The 22,060-nt window shown below is 37.0% G+C and overlaps 1 protein-coding gene across 1 annotated transcript in view; it reads right to left on the reverse strand.

The window, feature by feature from the left end:
- Positions 1-22,060, reverse strand: part of SESN1 (sestrin 1) — a 119,178-nt gene that overhangs the window by 25,539 nt on the left and 71,579 nt on the right. The gene's annotated exons all lie outside the window — the stretch shown is intronic.

Below are 22,060 nucleotides of genomic sequence, written 5' to 3' on the forward strand. Positions count from 1 at the left end.
TCTATCTCCCTTTTTAACATTCAGGATGAGATCTGGGGTTGGTGTGTGTGTGTGTGTGTGTTTGGTTTTTAAGAAAGAAATGATGAAATGAGTCATCTCAGTGTTTGAGAACGTCCCTCCTCTACTTTTCTATCCTTGTCACTCTCCTTAGTGTGTTTTCCCAGGCCTTTGCTAACCTCATGCTGCTTAAAGCTCCACTACAGAACTCACCTGAATCTGCCCTAAGACCCTACCTAAGTCTACTAAAAGGTACTCGTACTACCTACCCCTATTCCTCTTAGAATAACTGGTTGATGTGGTGGGAAGAAAGGCTTCTTGAAACAGTTCACACTATTTATTGTATGAAGTACTGATACCTCATACTACTTTATTTAGTCTGATTCAATAGAATATAAGCTCCATAAAATCCGAATTTTTTTATTGTTCACAGCTGTATTTCCAATGCCCAAGTGTCTCACACATAGTAGACCCTCAGTAAGTATGTATTGAATGAACTCCACAGAGATTATTTCTATTAAAAAAAAAAAAAAAAAAAAGCTTAACTCAAGTGAAAGCTTAACATTGAACTTCAAGTTCAATATTCAGTTTATGAAAGATTTGGGCCAAATCTTTGGGACAAAGATTTTTGGACGTTTTGGGTCTACTATATAAGCAGGCAGGCTCTGCTTGGGAATCAGCCTGTCCTTGGGCTCAGCTCTGCTAAAGCAACTTCTATTTTTCCTAGTCTCTCCCCATTTTCTCCTTGGGAACCCACAAATAGTTCCAAGCTTCTTTGATTTTTCTTTGCTTGCTCTCCTTGCACTACAAAGATAGCTTTAAAGGTTCAGGCAATGATATATATGGCTCACTTGTTAAGTCAGGCAGGTACTTACAAGTCAGACACTGCCTGTATACATATCACTGTTTGACAAGGTTCATGAACATTCTGTAACCAAGTTTGGCTTTCAACATCTTTAGGCCTAAGGTGAAATGACAGGAAATAAAGTATCTATTGAGATCTCAATATTAAATGGGAGAACTCATTCAAAAATGCTATAATTTTTAGAGGTGAACTACTTTCCAACATTATTAAGTTAAATAATAATCGGTTTAATTTGGAATAGGCTGAGATTCAGGTAAAAGGTGAGTGTTGGGGGAAACAGAGAACTTTATCACATATGTACTTAGGAGCTACTGAAAGTTTTAAAGGAGGAGGAAAAGGAAGTGATACAAACTCAAAATAAGGTAACCAAAGATACTAAATATAGGACACATATATCTGAGAAAATATGACTATACACATATACTATACACATATACTACTATACAGACTATACACATATACTACTGTACAATTTTTAAAATACTGGATTTCAACTCTATCTAAAACCATATATGGTTTAATATATATATATATATATATATATATATGGTTTATATGGTTTATATATATATTTTTTAAATTCTCAAAGTACTTCTGGTTTGTGAGCACAAGGGAAGAGCTGGTTTTAATACGTAACATGTAATTTTTTAAAAAGTTCTTTTACTTATTTATTTATTTTTAGTAATCACTACACCTAATATGGGGATTGACCTCATGATCCTGAGATCAAGGGTCGGATGCTCTACCAACTGAGCCAGCTGGGCACCCCTTAAATCTTTTAGTCAAGTTATTTTTTTATAACTCCCTGACCTCCCTATCCATGCCCACCCCACCCTATGATTATTACTATTATGTAGTGAATAGAGATTTATAATGTGTTTTTCTTGCACAATTCAAAGAATCCCCACTCAATTCCTCTGTGATAATCTTTAGCTGTAGGCCCTTTAATCCTTTAAATTACCTTCTTTCTTTCCCTCCTTCTGAGATCTCTAGTTTTCCAAGAGGGTATTAAGAGCCTAACCTGGTCACAAAGTACAAGGCCACAACCAGAGACGACTTGCATGTTATTAAGCTTCTTAGAAATAAAGTGCCATTCACTGAACTTTCCCATCTGTTCTGCCCTCCAAAATCCTCACTGTAACTCTGTGGGCCATTTTCCCCTTTGTCCATAGAGTACATATACATTTGTAGTTCAACAGAAATGTTTATTTTTACTTATCACTACCATCTTTCTGGTTAGCTAAAAATATTTTTTTAAAAAAGAGGTAAGGCCACTTAAAATTATATTTTTTACAGGAGCTTAAATTTGAACAGAATTCAAGATCATTTCATTTGTAGTAACAGAAAATCTGGTTTTCCTAATTTTTGGCAACTGATTGAGAAATTCTAAAATGGGATTTTATTCAGATATTACAAATTGGAGAAGGTAGTATTCTTTCTTGTTACAGCTCAAATTTTGAAAATACATTTTGGCATAGGTTTATGTACAGATGTCAATGCTATTTTATCAATTAACAGAAATAATATTATGTAAACACTTAGCATTCAATTATGATTTATAGGTATTTACTGAATGCCAAATTACATGCATTTAATTTCTTAAATCCAATGGACAAGCAGAAATATTTTAGAGTCTGGGTGTCTATGTTATTTAGATTTACACCTCTCATATAAGCCACACAGATTGGCAGATAGCTTGGGACTCTGTTAGGGAACATTAAATGGGGAGTCATCTAGTTTACTGCCCAATTTTGAAACAAACAGAAAAACAAAAAGCAGAAACCCAGTCTGTAAATCCCTTAACAGCCCTTCCAGTTTTACCCCCTTCAAAAATTTTTTTAAAAGATTTTATTTGTTTATTTGACAGAGAGAGAACTGGGGCCGGGGACTGGAGAGGGAGAAGCAGGCTCCCTGCTCAGCAGGGAGCAGGGCTCCATCCCAGGGCACCAGGATCATGACCTGAGCCAAAGGCAGAAGCTTGACAACTGCACCTAGCCCCCTCAAATTAAAATGAAGGACTGGTGAAAGCCTTATTCTCTCAAACTTTATTTCAGCTCTAAAGTTCTGTTAATATAATTTCCTGATTTTATCAAGAGTTAAGACTAACTAGAATTTAACCTCCTCCTGCACCAGGCTTGTTCCATTACCAGTGGTTTTCAAACTATATTTCTTAGGATCCATTCCTAACAAGTACTTTAGTTATTTTTAAAAAAATATATTTTATTTATTTGACAGAGAGAAAGCGAGAGAGGGAACACAAGCTGGGGGAGTGGGAGAAGGAGAAGCAGACTCCCTGCTGAGCAAGCAGCCAGATGCGGGGCTTGATCCCAGTACTCTGGGATCGATCATGACCTGAGTTGAAGGCAGACATTTAACGACTGAGCCACCCAGGCGCCCCTAGAGTTATTATGAAATGCTAGATTTAAGCTTATTTTTTCAAAGCAAACTACTAATGTATATCAACATTAAATGCATTAGAAACTACCATAATAATCTGTTGCCACTAGTAATTTCAATTCCTGGACTAAATAAAGCTTCTTTTATCATCTCTGTGAGCAAATGTTTGAACATTTTTGTGAATTTGTCAATGATTAGGAAAGATATAGTTAGTGTGTTCTAGCCTTTAAAAAAATTCATGGCTCTCTCTACATCTGCTGGAGTAAAACTATAGCAGTGATTGGACTGCTACAGCATGTGGGTACTTTGCTGTCTGAATCTAGAGTTCCTGTATATTATGCATACCAGAAAATACAGAATACTGTAGCCAGAATTAATAACGTCTTAATTTCAAATTTGTTTAAAACATAACATAGTGCCATTCACATAGACCAGTGGAACAGAGTGGAGAGCCCAGATATGGACCTGCAACTCTATGGTCAAATAATCTTTGACAAAGCAGGAAAAAATATACAGTGGAAAAAAGACAGTCTCTTCAATAAATGGTGCTGGGAAAATTGGACAGCTATGTATAGAAGAATGAAACTTGACCATTCTCTTAACACCATACATAAATATAAACTCGAAATGGATAAAAGACCTCAACACGAGGCAGGAATCTATCAAAATCCTAGAGGAGAACATAAGCAGTAACCTCTTCGACATCGGCCACAGCAACTTCTTTCAAAACATGTCTCTAAAGGCAAAGAAAACAAAAGCAAAAATGAACTTTTGGGACTTCATCAAGATCCAAAGCTTCTGCACAGCAAAGGAAACAGTCAACAAAACAAAGAGGTAACCCATGAAATGGGAGAAGGTATTTGCAAATGACAGTACAGACAAAGGGCTGATATCTAAGATCTATAAAGAACTCCTCAAACTCAACACTCAAAAACCAGATAATTATGTCAAAATATGGTCAGAAGACATGAACAGACACTTCTCCAAAGAAGACATACAAACGGCTAACAGACACATGAAAAAATGTTCACCATCATTAGCCATCAGGGAGACTGAAATCAAAACCACATTGAGATACCACCTTACACCAGTTAGAATGGCCAAAATGAACAAGACAGTAAACAAGTGTTGGAGAGGAAGTGGAGAAAGAGGAACCCTCTTACACTGTTGGTGGGAATGCAAATTGGTGCAGCCACTTCGGAAAACAGTGTGGAGATTCCTTAAGAAATTAAAAATAGAGCTTCCCAATTGTACTACTTCCTCCCAATTGCACTACCGGGTATTTAGCCCAAAGATACAGATGTAGTGAAAAAAGGAACATCTGTATCCCAATGTTCATAGCAGCAATGGCCATAGTCGCCAAACTGTGGAAAGAGCCAAGATGCCCTTCAACAGACAAATGGATAAAGAAGATATGGTCCATATATACAATGGAATATTATGCTTTCATCAGAAAGGATGAATACCCAACTTTTGTATCAACATGGATGGGACTGGAGGAGATTACGCTGAATGAAATAAGTCAAGCAGAGAGAGTGAATAATCATATGGTTTCACTTACTTGTGGAGCATAAGGAATAACATGGAGGACACTGGGAGATGGAGAGGAGAAGCTGAGTTGGGGGAAATTGGAGGGGGAGATGAACTATGAGAGACCGTGGGCTATGGGAAACAAACTGAGGGTTTTGGAGGGGGGGGGGGGGGGGGAGGAGTTGGGTGAGCCTGGTGGTTGGTATTAAGGAAGGCACATATTGCATGGAGCACTGGGTGTGGTGCATAGACAATGAACCTTGGAACACTGTAAAAATAAAATTAAACAACAACAACACAGTGTCTTTGTTCACACTGACTTGATAAATGATTTAAACTTAAAGACATCATTAATAAAATGACAGTTTTAGATATTGCATAAATCAGAATTCTGATAATACTATTCGACTAAAGGCTGTACTGACAAAAAAATTAGTAACACAGTTGAATATCACTGCCTTATATATACCTCACATTTCCTAATATGTAATCTAGAACTCATAGTGGGTTTGGAGGATCCATGCTTGTCTACAGTTCCCTACATTATCCACCCAAGGCTTGGGTCAGGCTTTAAGGTTCAGAGAAAGATTCAAGGATTTCTGTGGGTTCCAGCAGAATGCAATGGCTGAGGTGGGGAGGAAGGTTGGTGCTTAAGTTCAAAGTCTCTTTCCCATCCATGTTAAATAGAGCCTTAAAGAGAAAAGGTTCTTAGACTTAGAGTCACAGTGGCTTATGACAGTCTACTGAATTACAAACCAAACTTGCTTTCCAATAGAACTTTCATTTAGCCTGTCCTGGATCTGGTCTACAACTGAAAAACTACAATCCTTTTAGCCCTTCTCCAGAAAACATAAATAAAGTCAATCTTATCCTTCAGTGACACACATGCCAATATGAACAATAACAGCTTTTATCATAAATCACAAAAATTTGACCCAAATTTCTTAGTAAAGCTACAACATAGTACTTTGAGATTGTTTTTTATTACCAATGAAGCTATTACTGATATCCAAATAATCTTTTGTGTTTAAAATAGGTAGGTTCTCAAAGAATACATTTGTTCTCTACAATTAGTGCTGTCTGTAAGAAACTTCAACTTTCAAGTATCCAATGAGATTTAAAAATCAAACCACAGTACTTTAATTTGCATATTACAAGTATACAATTAAAACTATAAAACCTGAAAATATCACACATTAAATTTACAAATTGGGGGTTTGAAAAATATCTAAACTTCAAAAGATATCATAAAAAAGTATGTGGATCAGGAAAAAGAGCAAAGCAGAGTCAAAAGCAGGATGCAGTTCAAGTAGGTCACACTCAACTTTTAACTTTTTCTAAGAACCAAAAAACAAGCTTAGCAACAGCTTTCAGCCAACCACAAAGCAAACAGGTAAGGACTCAACCAATCCAGACACCAGTGAGGTCCAACCTTCAGTGTTTTTTTTTTTTTAAATTATAGAGTCAGAGCAGAGCACATTATAAAACAGGATATACTGTCCTGAGTTAAAAGGAACAAAGATAAAAATCTCTTCACCCATCCTTAAAAAAAAAATCAGATTTTAATAACATCGTGGTAATTTTGTTTCCACCCTCTTGTGCCAGATGCTGTACATTAAAGTCACCTTTAAAATAATGTATAATTGTAATAAAATATAGAATTTTATTTCTTGTTTGTGGTTAGAGGATAAGAGTAGGGAGATCTGTAAGAAAAGATTCTTCTCGTTTTAAATTCCCTGATACTCAATTTCCAATATTCATTGGGGGTGGGGGCAAAAATGAAATGTTACAATCCAAATCCAAAAGTATGAGTACAAACAGTCACATCCAAATACAACCTTCAAAGCAACCAAGGAAATTAGACAGGCTGCACAGTGCTATTCTATGCAATTTTTCCTCTATATGACTCAATACTTATTCTTCTTTGAGAAGAAAAATTTCTGAGGATTTAGAAAGGATTTTCAAGAGCTACAGATTTCATCATTGTAGTGTTTAGTGCAAACCTCAGTATTTGTTCAAAGTGACAGAGTGCTACTTGCAATAGAAAAGTACAAACACTGAAGCAATACTCCATAGTTTTCTTCATTTTGCCTTTGGCTTGCCAAATTTACAAAGTATTCTAGAGCATTTACCAATATTTTCTCGAAAAATCTTCAAGAAGCAACTTTTGTTTTTTCTTCAAGTACTGCTTAAATCACTTGCTGGTTTTAGTTCCCTAAAAAATAATTATTTTAAGTAGATCAGCTTGACTTGTCATATCAATTATTTCCTGTACTATAAAACATAGCTGGTTTTCTACTAATATTGAAGGATGCTGTCCAAAACATATGTGTATTTCCCCTTAATAGTTCATTACATTCTATACACCCCAAGGAAGGTGGGGGGAAAATTAAACAGTATTTGGAGACTAGCTCTAGATTTTATTTATTGGTGATACCCTCACTTTATCCCTTTCCTCTATCCTCAACTGTCCCAGATAACTAAGCTGTGTTGAATTAAAGAAAAAGGTAATTTCAATACATCATTTGGGAAAGACACACTTTACATCAAACTCATATCTTAAATCTTAAAATCTTCCAACAGTATCCATGGATCCACCCAAATCTTACTGAAGGTTTTATCAATTACTTAACACTCATAAATGTATATACCAGGACTGGTTGTATATGTTTCTGTTAAATTCATGAACCTTTCTATTTATTCAACCAATAGTAATTATGCATCTACTATGAGAAAAGATTTCCCCCCGCCTCGGTCTGTCTTTGAGAACAATATTCATGTCTTCGTCCTATTTCCTCCCTCTTTTTTTTTATGATTTCCTATGGTGATCCACCCACTATAGTCTTTTTGCTCATAAAGGGGCCCCTGGACTAAAGAATGCCTCAAACTATAAACACAAAGAGGTACAAAGGGCTTGGAAAGCAGGATTCTGAGCTACAGTGAGCATCTGATAGTTATTATAGCAGTTAGGTAATTTTGTGCCAATTGGTGAGGAGCTTTAAAACTAGCAACTCTGATTTTTAGTTTCAGACTTGACTTTGGAAGTAGACACACACTATACTCCATGGCTTCAGATTTGATAATATTAATAAAATAGACATACTGTTGCTAGTATGTATCAGGTACTCTTCTAGCGCATTTTACATACACTTCAACTCATTTAATATTGAACTCATTTTAACTCATTTAACCCTCATAATAAACCTTTAGATAGATGCTCTTTTTACTTAAGAAATAGGAAATGGGGCACCTGGGTGGCGCAGTTGGTTAAGCAACTGCCTTTGGCCCAGGTCATGATCCCGGGGTCCTGGGATCGAGTCCCACATCGGGCTCCCTCCTGCTCTGCAGGGAGTCTGCTTCTCCCTCTCCCTACTGCTCCCCCTGCTTGTGCTCTTTCCCTCTGTGCCAAATAAATAAATCTTAAAAAGAAAAAAAAAAAAAAAAGGGAATGGGAAACTGAGGGACAGGTCAAGTATCTAACCCAAGATGCCACGGCAAGCAAGCAGCTTAAGGTTAGAACTCAAGCATGTCTGACTCCAAAGCCATGTTCTTTTACTATACCATGATGCTGCCTGATAATGTTTGAGTTCTCTCTCCACTGTTAATATTCCAGTGACTGTGCATCCATCAGGAAAGAGGCCAAGGGACCATGAACTCTTCTCTTCATCCCTTCCTATCATACTTTGCACTATTTTCCATGCAATCTCTTCTCAAAGACCGACTGTTCATCCCATCCTCCGTGTCCCGCCCCCTTCCCCAAATCACTAGAACCTCATTCCTCTCCAGGAAACCTGAACTGGCTCCTCACCGAGTCTACTGCCAAAAGAGAACACATTTTGGTATCCATACTATCTCTCCATATTCCTTCTCCCTGGCTACTGGCTTTCTTATAAATTTAAATCTGATCCCTGTTTCCTTTATTCCACTTCCCTACTTTGGGTCCCTCTCTGAACCTTTACTCATTTCTCCCTGACACTTGAAAACATTCTTCCCTCACAGTTTTGCTAACGATATATTATTATAACTCACTTCAAAGGTCCTCTAAAATTTCATCTTCTGCAAAAAATTCTGGAAATTTTGTCATGCTGAAATGAGGAAAACCTTCTACCACTTTTACAGTTCACCACACTAATATTGTCTTTTAATCTCGAAAATACCATGCATTTTGGATTCAGTTAATAATTACTATTTGTGAATTTATTTATGTTATGTTCACAGTTTTAAAGTACAACCACAGAGTATTTATATGTCCCTTTTGGGCTGTGTTGAGAGTACATTCTATTTTTGATGCAAGGATTTGGGAAATGGAAGTGTGTTAATCTTGCTTTGAAATTATAAGTACTAGCACATGGTACAAGTATTTAAAAATAAATTTTCATTTTATTATAGGATTTGTACACAGGACACCAAACAAAAAGCAATAGGCTTGAGTCTAACTAAAACATCATCAAAATATTTAAATGAGTAAAACTGTCTTTTAGCATAAACAAAATGTAACATTTTAGGTAAAAAGAAAAAATGAAGACATAAATGAAGACAAATTGGCACACATTTTATTAATTAATAGGAATTTGAATAAAAACTTAAACCTTTTTAAGTAAAAAAAGAAATAAAGTCACTTTAATAGACTTAAAAAATTAGAAAATACCTCAGTTTTTTTCTTAGTAGCTAAATATGGTATTACCTACTCAAAAAAATTAAAGAATTCAGAGTGATTTATTTGGTAGGATTAAATCCAATGCTTTCTCTCTCTCTCTCTCTCTCTCACACACACACACACACACACACACACACACACACTCTTTTTCTCTCTGTCTCTCATATACCTTGAGATATTTCCACCCACATTTGAAAATTTGGCTAAAATAGCTATTATAGACTATTGTTATAGTAATACCTCATACAACCGAATTGATTCTTTTGGGGTGAATTCTAGAACAGAATCTAGAATAAGAAAAAAAAGAAGACATAAAATAGATGTAACAGAATTTATATACTAAAGAATATGTACCATACTCAGAGGAAAACTTTTGGCCCACCTCTCTTACAGACAATTCACTTTTACTTTGTGCAAAAATATAACAAGCTTATTCATCTAGTTTATAAGTTCACAGTGATTTTTTTTTTTTAAATTTCACATTGATTTAGAAGGGAATAGGGACTACTGTTTAAACAGATAGCAGAGAAAGTGTGATGGTCATTTAATGACAAGGGAGGAGTCAGAAAAATTCTAAAAAGCAGAAATAAGAACTTGGACAGCACAACAGTAGGAGGCCATTTACTGTAAGGATACTTAGTCCTGGGAACCCTGATAGCACCACTCTCTGACAGATTAGGGTAATAACTAACCTCCATAATAATGATTCTTACTCATGTTGGACAAACCACCTAAATTAGTTGGTTGTAAAATGTATGGTTGAACTGGCAAAGTAGCAGAAATCCTCAGAAGTTAAAAATGACTAATGGGAGGAATCCAAAGAAGTAATAATTACTGAGGTTGGTAGTTATGGATCCCCAGTAATCTAGAGCAACAGTATGGGGAAGAGAAGACAAAGCCTAGGACTTGGGAAATAGGGGGATAAACCAAGATCTAGTCATGAAGCCAAACCCCAAGGGGCTATACTATCAATGGACACATAAACTAGGAAAACCAGTCTATCTACAAAAGGAGATAGAAAATTTGCCTCTTTCAACTTTTGTTCTTGGTGGAGGATTTAAGATCCCTATCATCATTTTTTCCCAGGAAGCACATTGAATCCCATGCAGAATAACTGAAAGGAAATTCATGTCTTGACATACAGTAAAACTGAAAAATTCCAAGGAAAAGGGAAGATCTTAAAGGTTATCCAAGAGAAAAGCCAGATTACCTACGAAGGAAAAACTAAACTGATAGTGTAATTTTAAAAAAAGAGTTATCTATTTATTTTAGAGAGAGAGACAGAAGGGGGAGAGGGAGAGAGAATCCTCAGCAGACTCCCTGCTGAGCACTGGAGGGCAACAAGGCCTACCCCAGGACCCTGAGAGCATGACCTGAGCTGAAATCAAGAGTAGGCCGCTTACCTGACAGCTACTCAGACACACCTGACAGTCTATTTTTTAATAATGGAAGTCAGACAACCACAAAATATTATCTTCAAAGCACTGAGAAAGAAAATGGCCACTCTTAAATTACATTAACATATGAAACCGCCTTTCAAGAAAGTGAATTCAAGAAACACATTTTAAGATATAAAAAGTAAGTTTGCCACTGACAGATCGTCACTGAAGGAACTTCCTTTCAGGAAAAAGCAAAATGATCCCAGAAGGAAGTATGAAAAATACCATTAGCCAACAAAGAAAATGTTCTTTGCATTTGAGACTTTCATTCCATGGGTAAAATTCTTACCCATGCAAAATAGTACATAGGATTTTGAATAGCTTTGTGTGAACGTACACTTTTACTTCTTTTGGCTTGGAGAGAAATGGCTGGTTCCTAAATAGTTATAGGTTTAGCTTTTCAAGAAACTGCCAAACCACTTTCCACAGTGGTTGTACCATTTTTATGTTACTAGCAGCAATGTATGAGAGTTCCAGTAGCTATAAACCTAACATCGACACTTAGCATGGCCAGTATTATTTTAACCAATCTGACAGTGTAGTAGTGCACTGGTTCTTACCATTTGATGTCAGGATACATTTTTGATTTTCCCAAATGGTAGGTAGGTGGGTTGCCACTGACATGTAGCTGGTAGAGGCCAGGGATGTTCCCAAGTATCCTACAACATGTAGCACAGCCCCTCATAATAGAGAATTATCTGGCCCAAAATGTTAAGTGCCAAGGTTAAGAAGCCCTTGTGTAGTAATTTCTCATTATGGATTTAACTTGTATATCTTGAATAAATATGGATATTAATCATATTTCAGTGTGCTTATTGGTCATTTATGTGCTCTTTGGGAAGTGTCAGTTCAAATCATTTGTCCACTTTAAAAAATTCTATTGGTTTTCTTGCTACTGAGTTGTAATTCTTCATACATTTTGAATACAAGCTATTTGATATATGTGGTTGTGAATTATTTTCTTCCAGTCTATGGCTTGTGATTTTATTTTCCTAATGGTATCTTTTGAAGATCTTAAAACTTATAATTTTAATTTTTTAAATTTTGATGTGATCCAATTTATACTTTTTTTCCTCTAATGTTTTATGCTTGTTATACCGTAAGAATGGCCTTTGCCTGCCCCAAGGCCGCAAAGATTTTTTTCCTGTTTTCTTCTAGAAGTTTTATAGCTTTAGATTTAACATGTCATAGACTATATAAATTTTATTACATCTGAAAATCAAACTGATAAAGTATTTCTCTCCAGGGAATGGGATTATGGGTGGGTGATATTTATTTTCTTTCATATCTATTATATTTATCCTTTTGCTATAATGATTAAAAATTCCACATGCAGATAACTTTCTGTGAGGGGCAGGGATGAGAACAGATGGGAGTACAGCTCTAACAGGGCTAATTTTGCCTTCTTATTCTAGGGACCAGACCTGATCCTAAAGTCTGCTCATACACTGCCAGATACACATGTTAGCATTTTCTACATTAACACTGTATAGCAAAAAGTAAAGGGTCAAGGGTCTTTCTTTCCAAAAAATCTGCAGCTGAAGAAATGAAAAATGTTAATGGAATTGTGCAATGGTGTGTATTGGTAACATTAGAAAAGGTATCTTTGAACTGGGTTTGAAGATTACCTTGAAAAATGTATATTAGCTATCTCATGTAGATTTAGATTCTAAACCGTTCACTTATAATAGTCTAAAATTCTCACAATTTCATAGCTACTCTGAAACAGAGAATGTATGAAGATGATGATTTCAAGATACTTTTCCACCCTCTCCACTTAAGAAAATTGTTTACTATAGAACGTTTGCAATAATGTAAGCAGTAAATGGGGGAACTAAAGTAGCCAAAAAGATCCTAAATTCTATAAGGAATTTCAGAGAGTTACTATTTCTAAGGATTTTAGAGCTCTGTGTCCTGGAAAGACTTTTTCTTAGCCAGTGATAACTAAAGATGCTATTAGAAACAATGGAACTCATGGCTTAAAATACAGTAATTGTACTAAAAAGGTGATCTCCAGGCTAAAGACACTTAGTTCATAGCAGTTTTACTATTCAGAACCATTCTGAATAGTGGCAGGGATGATTTTGCTTTATTAAATCTTTTTCCTGAGTACAAATTATTGCCAGAGATGCCACAAATGCTAACTTTAAAATGTTGCCACCTTTCTACTACCTCCTTTCCCTCTGATCCAACCTTTCCCCAATAAACAAGCAGATCTATCTATTCTCTGTGCTTTTCTTAGTTAAGAAAGGAAATGTTCATTATTTTCTTATATAAGTTTGTATTCAATTAGTCTATTTTGCTGAGCTTCTTTACCCCCTCAGTAAGGTTCTTAGATACAGTCAGAGATTGACAGATAACACAAATTCTTAGATATTAAGGTAATCACCTCAGAATGTTGGACTCCCTCCTTCCCTCTCACCTTGGCCCAGTACAAGTGGCAGGTAAACATTAATAAAACAACCTTCTAACTGGGCCATAGCTTTTCCTAACACTTGGGAATTAGACTCACATGTCTGCTTCCTCTGATTCTCCATTCTTTGGTCCTGTGTTAACATGAGCAAGATCCCCTAGCTCTGGAACCCTCAGAATCTATGCTGTTGTATCTGACAAGAAGTTACTGCAACGGCCCCCTTGATCTGAGAATGTGGTCTAATGAGAAGTACAAAATCAAGAAGAATGGGTTCTGGAGAAGCAATGACATCAGAAAACAACTTAGGACTATGAATGTCCACAGAGGCATGAACAGTGCTCTGTGTCGATTAATGTAAAGATATAAACTGCTATGGGATGCCTGGGTGGCTCAGTCAGTTAAGCATCTGCCTTCCGCTCAGGTCATGATCCCAGGCTCCTGGGGTCAAGTCCCACATCAGGCTCTCTTCTCCCTCAGCCTGCTATGCCTCTGCTTGTGTTCTCTTTGTCTGACAAATAAATAAATAAAATAAAATAAAAAAAGGTATAGACTGCTACTAATGCATTCTTATGCATGCAGAGTACAAGGTAGAAGGAGACAGTGGGAGATTTAGTGTATCGATAGATGAGGCAACTGAACTTTTGTTCATGTCTTAAAATATTATTTTCTTAGCCGCCTAAAATGACTTCACCCATAAGTTTGAGGATAGGGTAGATAGGAATGGATGAAACAGAGAAAGAACAAAAATAACCAGGACCTGGATTAAAAAGAAGTCACAGAGGAAAAATATATGTCCGAAATTCTCAAGATCCTAAGGTTTTGGAAAGAACCATAAAATACCATGTTATGTAATGAGTATGACTCTACATAGGAACGGTGAGACAACAAGTAAGTAATATATATGGAGTTTTACAGTCCACGAACTTCAGAGTGACTTGTACAACTTCTCACAACAACCTTGTGAGCTAGATCTCATTATTCCTGTATTACCCAAGAAGAAACTTGTCGTGCCACTGCAAAGTGGCAGAGCTATGAGTCCAAAGCAAGTCTGTGTGACTTCAGGTCCAGTGCCCTGTCCTTTCCATCTCTCAGCAGGTACAAAGGCAGCTTCAGGACTTCAGTGCATTGCCCACAGGAAGGACATGAGTTTTGTTGCTCAGCACCCAGCTGTTGGAACCTGGGGACAACTTGGTGCTGAGACCATCAGGAGGAAAAGTTTTCTTGTCCACAGTCCTGACAGCTGAGAAAGGGTCTCTGATGAGGTTTCTCCCAGACATTTAAAAAAAAATAGATTGTTTCTGCAGAGGAGGCCTGATGAAGATTTATAGAGGGGAAATAGACATACAGTTCTGGAAACTTCCAGCTGAACGGCTGTGGGCATAGCTTTGTGTCTGACCTTGGAAGACAGATGCTCCTGTATGTATGCTTTTAAAAATTCTTAATGATTATTTTCCCATGACAGTGATGTAATGGAAAATACACCAAAAACTGAAGAGTAAGATGTAGTTTAAATATTTAATGTTTACCAAAGCCAGTACTTTTAAAAATTTACTATTTTTTTAAAACTTCTTTGATTTTCAAATTCAGAAAGTATGTACATATGTGTTGTTAAAGTTTTACCATCACCTAGCCTACTTTTATTTTAAAGATTTTATTTACGTATTAATGAGAGAGAGAGAGGAGAGAGTGAGCAGGGATTGGGGTGGGGGAGAGGGAGTGGGACAAGCAGACTCTGCGCTGAACATGGATCCAACATAGGGCTTGATCTCATGACCCTGAGATCATGACCTGAATGGAAATCAAGAGTCGGAGGCTTAACTGAATAAACCACCCAAGGGCCCCAAGCATACTTTCAAATTTGCCTGCATTGGTTGTAAAATGAGAACAAAACATTTGGTAATTATGCTGTTTTACAAACTGTCAGGAGTTTACAGGGGAGTCTTAAAATTGTTAGGAGAGCCCTAAAATTTAATCCACTTTGCTCCAACTATCCCATACCACTAATCTAAATGCAATTCTCTACTCTTTCTGCAGGAAGATGCTACTGATTTCAGCATAGTGTATTTTCACATTTGATTCCATAGATGATTATTTGAGTAATGTTATTAAAAAATAAAACCAAGTGAAATGCAGCTTCAGAGCCAGACCTTAGGGAACTTAGAATCCAGTTGATTTAATAAAAGACACAGAAACAGAAGGCAATACTGGACAATATGTAATTATGCATTAAATTACATGCTATAAATTGCAAATATCCAGGAGTATAAACTATCAGCAAAGGCTTTATTTATTTATTTAAAGATTTTATTTATTTATTTGACAGAGAGAGATCACAAGTAAGCAGAGAGGCAGGCAGAGAGAGGAGGACGCAGGCTCCTGGCTGAGCAGAGAGCCTGATGCGGGCTCGATCCCAGGACTCTGGGATCATGGCCTGAGCCAAAGGCAGAGGCATTAACCCACTGAGCCACCCAGGCACCCCATCAGCAAAGGCTTTAGAAACAGGTAGAGGGGAGTGGAGTGGAGGAGAAAACAAGCTGGGTGACCTCCAGAGACTGTAAGGAGACTGGGTTCTGGTAGGTGGATGTGAGTTAGTAAACAGTGGAAAATAGGTTAGGGTCATTTGCAGGGAGCCTAGAAAGCCAGTGACAGAGGAGACTGGACCAAGCAGTAATGGAGCCCTAGAAGATTTCTGAGTGGTGGCATAAAGTGGTGAAAGCAAGGAGTTTCACAAGTGCACAAGATCAATGCAGGCAGGGGAAACTGTACATCTAAGAAAGAGGAAGTGAGACTAACCGCTCTCCTTCCTCTTCAGTCTCATGAGTTTACCTAACTTCACAGTCACCCAAAGAGATCATTCTTGGATTTGTGTACATGCTCTTCCCTTTTCCCTCTGCTCCCGGCCCACGTCTCACCTTCATTCTGAAGTTAGACATCACTGCCTTGGAGAAGCCTGTGCTGACCACTCTCCGTGGGTTAGATATCTCCTTGTATATTTCACCTGTTATAGCACTTATCTCTCTGCACTGCGCTGCAAGTCTTAATAGGCCGGCCAGTCTCCTTTACTAAACCAAAAACTCCAGGGGTAAGAAATGGCCTATCTTTCCCAGCACTGAATCCCTTTGGATAAATCAGAGGACTTAAGGAGGGGTATAAGATCAGGAAGCATATTTAGGGGTTACTTTTCCCAAAATCATATGAATAGGTGAGAAGACAGATACATATTTAGGCATGCTAAATTAAGAAAGAATGTAAATTGGAAGATGGCCTCAATCTCAGTCAAAGAGATTATTTTCAGCCTTTCCTTCTATCTACCCAAGCCCTTTAATGAAGGGGGAGTTGGATTAGGGTCAGAGCAGAGGTAGGAAAAAGATAAACTTTTTGTAACCATTGCTTGAGGGTAACAGCCTATAATTTTTTTGAAAACCACATTTTGGCCTTAAAGAGATCAAAGAATTTAATAATTTCCATTTAACAACTATCTATAAGGAGCACAGTGCTTTGCAAGAATCCACACAAAATATTTCAAAGCATTCAAAGATGAAAGAAACACAATCCCAGCCCTAAGGGACCTTACAATCCAATAAATACACTCAGTGGAGTTAGGTTACAGGTATATAAGTAGGGCTATGAATTCAGAAAGGAAGAAGTCAAGGGATCATAAAAAAAAATGTTCCAAGCAGGGAAATGAGGAAATGAGGTTACCAAGCTTTGATTTGAGAAGATTAGGAGAAATTGCCAACATGGTCTGAGTTGTGAGGAGAAGCTAAAGGCAGGTAGACTATGTTTAAGATAGTGCAAGGTCTAGTTAAGAGGTAACTGGGGTATAAACCAGAGTGATAAAGGTAGAAATGGAATGCAATAGACATAATCAGTAAATTTAAGAAGGCAGATTCTCAAGAATCCTTTGCTTCTTTCTACTTAATACCTAAACAAATACCAAAGGTTTTTTTTGGTTTTGTTTTGTTTTGTTTTAAGACTTATTTATTTGAGAGAGAGAGAGAGCACGAGTCAGCTAGATCATACGGGGGTAAGGGGGAGAGTGAGAGGGAGAGAGAAACTCAAGCAGATTCTGCACTGAGCATGTAGCCCCACCCAGAGCTCGATCTCAGGATCCTGAGATACAACCTGAGCTGAAACCAAGAGTCGGACACTCAAATGACTACACCACCCAAGTACCCCTAAAAGATGGTTTTGATGGAGATGCTTATGGACACAATACTGAAGTTACTTTTATTTGTAACTGTTCACTTGTAGACAGAGGCCTCCATTTATTTTTATTTCACAATGTCTCTCTGCAATTATCTCCTGAGCTCAAAGCAGCATAATTACATGAAAAGAATATAAACTTAAAATGAAAAATCTAGATTCCGAACCTTGTACATTATTTTATCTCTTCATGCCTTAGAATTTTCATTTGTAAAATGGGAGATACTTACTTCATGGGTTTGTTGTAAGAACAAAGTATGAGAATATGAAAACTGCTATTTGGGGTGCCTGGATGGCTCAGTAGGCTAAGCATCCCAACTCTTAACCTTAACCAAAATTTGGGCTCACGTCATGATCCCAGGGTCGTGGGATCAAGCCCCAAATTGGGCTCCATGCTCAATATGGAGTCTGCTTATCCCTCTCCCTCTGCTCCCCATAACCCCCACTCGCACGCACTCACTCATGCTCTTCTCTCAAATAAATAAATCAATAAAATCTCTAAAAAATATATGAAAACTGCTAGAAATATTTACAATAGTGACAGTGCCAATATTTTGACACCTTCGTACTATCCGATTGCTGTCTGGACAGGAGAAAGACTCCTAATAAATAAACAAGCATTTAGTAAGCATGGTCTCTCACAACTGATTCTAGCTGTGTTCTCATGAAGGTACAAGGTGGCACTCAGACAGACTATACTATTAAACATTTATAAAGGAAAAAGTAGTAAAGCATAAGGAATAAAGTCATTGTCATTAGTGTCCAACACTCTGGGATCCAAGGATAAATGAAATCTCTGTTAGCCTTAATGTCCTCACCTGTACAATGGGAATGATAATATAGCAGCAACCTTAGAGGGCCACAGGATTACATGAAATCAAATACAGTGCCCATAAGTGATCAGTAAACAGTAAATGATCCCTAAATATTAGCTGTAGGAGTTATATAGTGAGAGCTACAATACATTGAACCAGGAGCTGTATCATATTTGGAATATAAATCAAACAACTATTTAGCATAGCATTTGTAAAATACTCTGATTTTACTCCTCCTTTTAGTGTTTTAGGCTTGAACAATGTGCATTTAGGATAAAAATTATTAGGTATCAATGTAATTTTTAAAATTTAGTACTTGTTTGTGATAATTCTAATTATAATATTTATTATGTATCTGCAAATAATTTTAATGTAAAGAACAACCTAGCCTCAATGATTTTATAAATAGAATATGTATTTTAAAAATAATACAACATTGAAAATCTTCTCTAACAATTCTTTGGCTATCTTTTATTATTGATATTTTCCAAGAAAACCCATTGGTCAATATGGTAGGGAAGGCTAGTTCTCCCTAGAGTCTGTCCTCTGCTTCTCCCATAGTTAAGAAAACCCTAAATCTGTAGCTGGGCACACTGCCACGTAGAATAAAGACATCCAGTTTTCCTTGTAGATAGGTGTGACCAAGTTAGTAAGCTTTGGCCAGTGCAATTATAAAAGGGAATGGCGTGTGCCAGTAAATGTCACTAAAATGAGGAAGCATATACCTCATTCTCCCAGTAAATTCCTTCTCTGTCTAAAATGTGGACGTGATTCCAGAGCTTGGACAGCCATCTTGGACATTAGTCTTAAGAGACTAAGGCCTCATCTTGAGGCTGTTTAAAAAATATAGAAGGACTTTGGGTACCAGGTGATTACATGGAGCTTCTAAATCAGTCCCAGACTGCCTTCCTTTGATATGACAGAGAAAGAAATTGTCCTGTATAAGAAATCTTATGTTGGGTTTTCTGTCACTGACAACCTAATCTAATGCAATCCTAAAAAGTACAGACAAAATGAAAGCCAAATTTTAAGTTCATTTGCTTTCTTCCTAAGTTTGTTCTTGACTTATATAGGTCTAGTCTTTTTATGTCCTCTTTCCTCCTATCCCCTCTGTGGACTTCTGGATTCTTGTAGATTATTACCTTTGATTTGTTTCCGGAGCGCTAAACGAGGGAAAGAGAAGAGGTGAGTTCATTCAGTTGCTCCACCACTGACATAGTTCATGTCATATTTGTTTAGTCTACCCCTCTAGGGCCCATTTTATTCTTCATCCTAGAAGTTCAACTCCATAAGATAACTGTCATCAAAAATAGCATTTATTTGTTCATTACTCCCTCAATGTATTTATGAGCATTGACTGCATGCTAGGCATTTTGTTAGATGATAATTAGAAAAGATCCTGACTTCAGAGAGTTACATTAGGCAATATTTTAAAATCAAGATTGAATTATGTTCTATTATTTGTACACTATACCTCTGTGGGCCCATATTTTCCTATAGGACCACAATGAAAGACAAACAAATGTAAAAGATTGGAAGAAAGCAGGATATGTGGAGAGGGAGCAGGAAATCAGAAGGTATCGAGGAAGACTCTCAGAGAAAAGGCAAAGACATAACTATAGCCAAGGAAGAAGGAGGGAGAAAGAAAAGAAACACACTTATTGAATTTTACTGGGCTTCATATATCTACACAACCTCTTTCATGTATTAATGATTAACAGGGACAAGCTTATTAGACTTCTGGAACTTCTACAGCATAGCAACTACCCTTATTATTATTATTTTAAGATTTATTTATTTAAGAGAGAGCAAGAGAAAGAGAACACAAGAGGGGTGGGAGGCAGTAGAGGCAGAAGGTTAAGCAGACTCCCTGCTGAGCAGGAGCCAGACATGGGGCTTGATCCCAGGACCCAGAGATCCTGAGCCCAAGTCAGAGGCTTAACCGACTGAGCCACCCAGGTGCCCCTACCCTCATTATTATTACACCTGCCTTTTGCATTGCTAAAAGCAAAGACCTTCAGAAACCCTCAAAAGGCTCCTTACAATTATTTCCCAATTTTGGCCCCCATTCAGAACTTCTAACCCCTTCCTACCTCTCATTGGAACTTACATCTAAGATCCTGAGGGAAGAGGTGATTCTGGAGAATGAGGAGGGTATAGTTGAAATCCACAGTTAAAATTTGGGTTAATTATCTCATAAAACTGTTGCTATAATAGAAGGCAAACATCACTTATGCTACCAAATCTACAGTCTAGCAACCTCATGCAGAGAAAATTGGCTTTACTGGATTGTCTTTAGGATTTGCCAGAGGAAGGAAATAGTCTTAAGAGTTTCAAATAATTAACATGAATCTAAACTTTGGACTGTGGCCCCTCTGTGACATACAGAAAACCTGAAGACCATTCTTTGCCTAAAATATGAAAATGGTACCCCTATTGTTAGACACATGGCCCCAGGAAAATGAAAACAAAAATCAAAAACCCAGCGACTCAGTTATTTACGTTGGGATTTGGTACTTTTTCTTTGTCATTGCCATTTTTATCTTACATGACGGAAAGTGTATTAAATAATACTAAAGCAGTTTGGCCTTTAGTTCTTAATACTCTACAATATGACATTATGATTTTTTTTTTCTTAGGTTGTGGTTTTAACACATCACAAGTAGTTTCTTTTCCTGTTAACTTTCAGACAACTCTGCTTAATCTTGAGCTAAATACCTGGAGGAAGTGCTACCACAATCTTAGCTTTCTTGTTTCTAGTTGGGCAGTATTAGTCTCAACTTCTCTGCATTAGGAAAGTATCATGTTTGTTTATAGTTCTTTTTCTAACACTCTTGGGGCACCTGGGTGGCTTAGTCAGTTAAGTGTCCAGCTTGATTTCAGCTCAGGTCCTGATCTCAGGGTCCTAAGATCAAGCCCCACATCAGGCTCTGTGCTGGGTATGAAGCCTGCTTAAGATTGTGTCTCTCTCCCTCGGCCCCTTTCCCTACTCTTCTCCCTTCTTCTTCTCTTAAAAAATGCTCTTAAAAACAATCATAGTAAGGAGCACCTGGCTGGCTCAATTGGTAGAGCATGCAATTCTTGATTTGGGGTCATGAATTTAAGCCCCATGTTAGGTGCTTTATTTATGAACCATGTTATTTCAAGATTCTGTGATGTAACAATATTCAGTTACTATTTTCTATAAAAATGTATTCTTTCAATTGAAATCTTAGCTCAAATGTTGTACAACAAAACCCTAAAAAAAAACAGTTGGCTTTTATGGTGGTTGTTTTTTTTGGGGGGGGGGGCTTATCTAATTGGATTTAGGGCATACAAAAAAGTGTTTTTTTATTTCACATAGTAAATATCACTAGGCCCTAAAAACTACAATTCTCTACCAATTAGTATCTTTTCCTAGCAATAGTTATGGCAATCTTAATTCATGGGGATAACTTTGAAGTACCACAAGGTGTTAACACTCCTCAGAATAAACAATGCAATTATAGTCATCATCTGGTCCACAGCTGACATAATAACCACAGAATTTCAGAGCTAAAATAATTATAAAATAAACTGAGTAAAGCTAGAATGGGAATTTGGAGAGTGTCTAAGTGGCAATGTTTTTATTCTATAGATGAAATAAGAACCGAAGGCAAAACATAGGGTTTTAATGTTAATGTATTATCATGGTAAAGTTTTAAGAAATATGGACATCTGTGTGTAAAATCAGGCCCAACCTTAGGATTGGGTAGATTAAGT

The sequence above is a fragment of the Mustela nigripes genome, chromosome 5, assembly GCF_022355385.1.
Source record: "Mustela nigripes isolate SB6536 chromosome 5, MUSNIG.SB6536, whole genome shotgun sequence".
In the NCBI taxonomy this organism is placed as follows: domain Eukaryota; kingdom Metazoa; phylum Chordata; class Mammalia; order Carnivora; family Mustelidae; genus Mustela; species Mustela nigripes.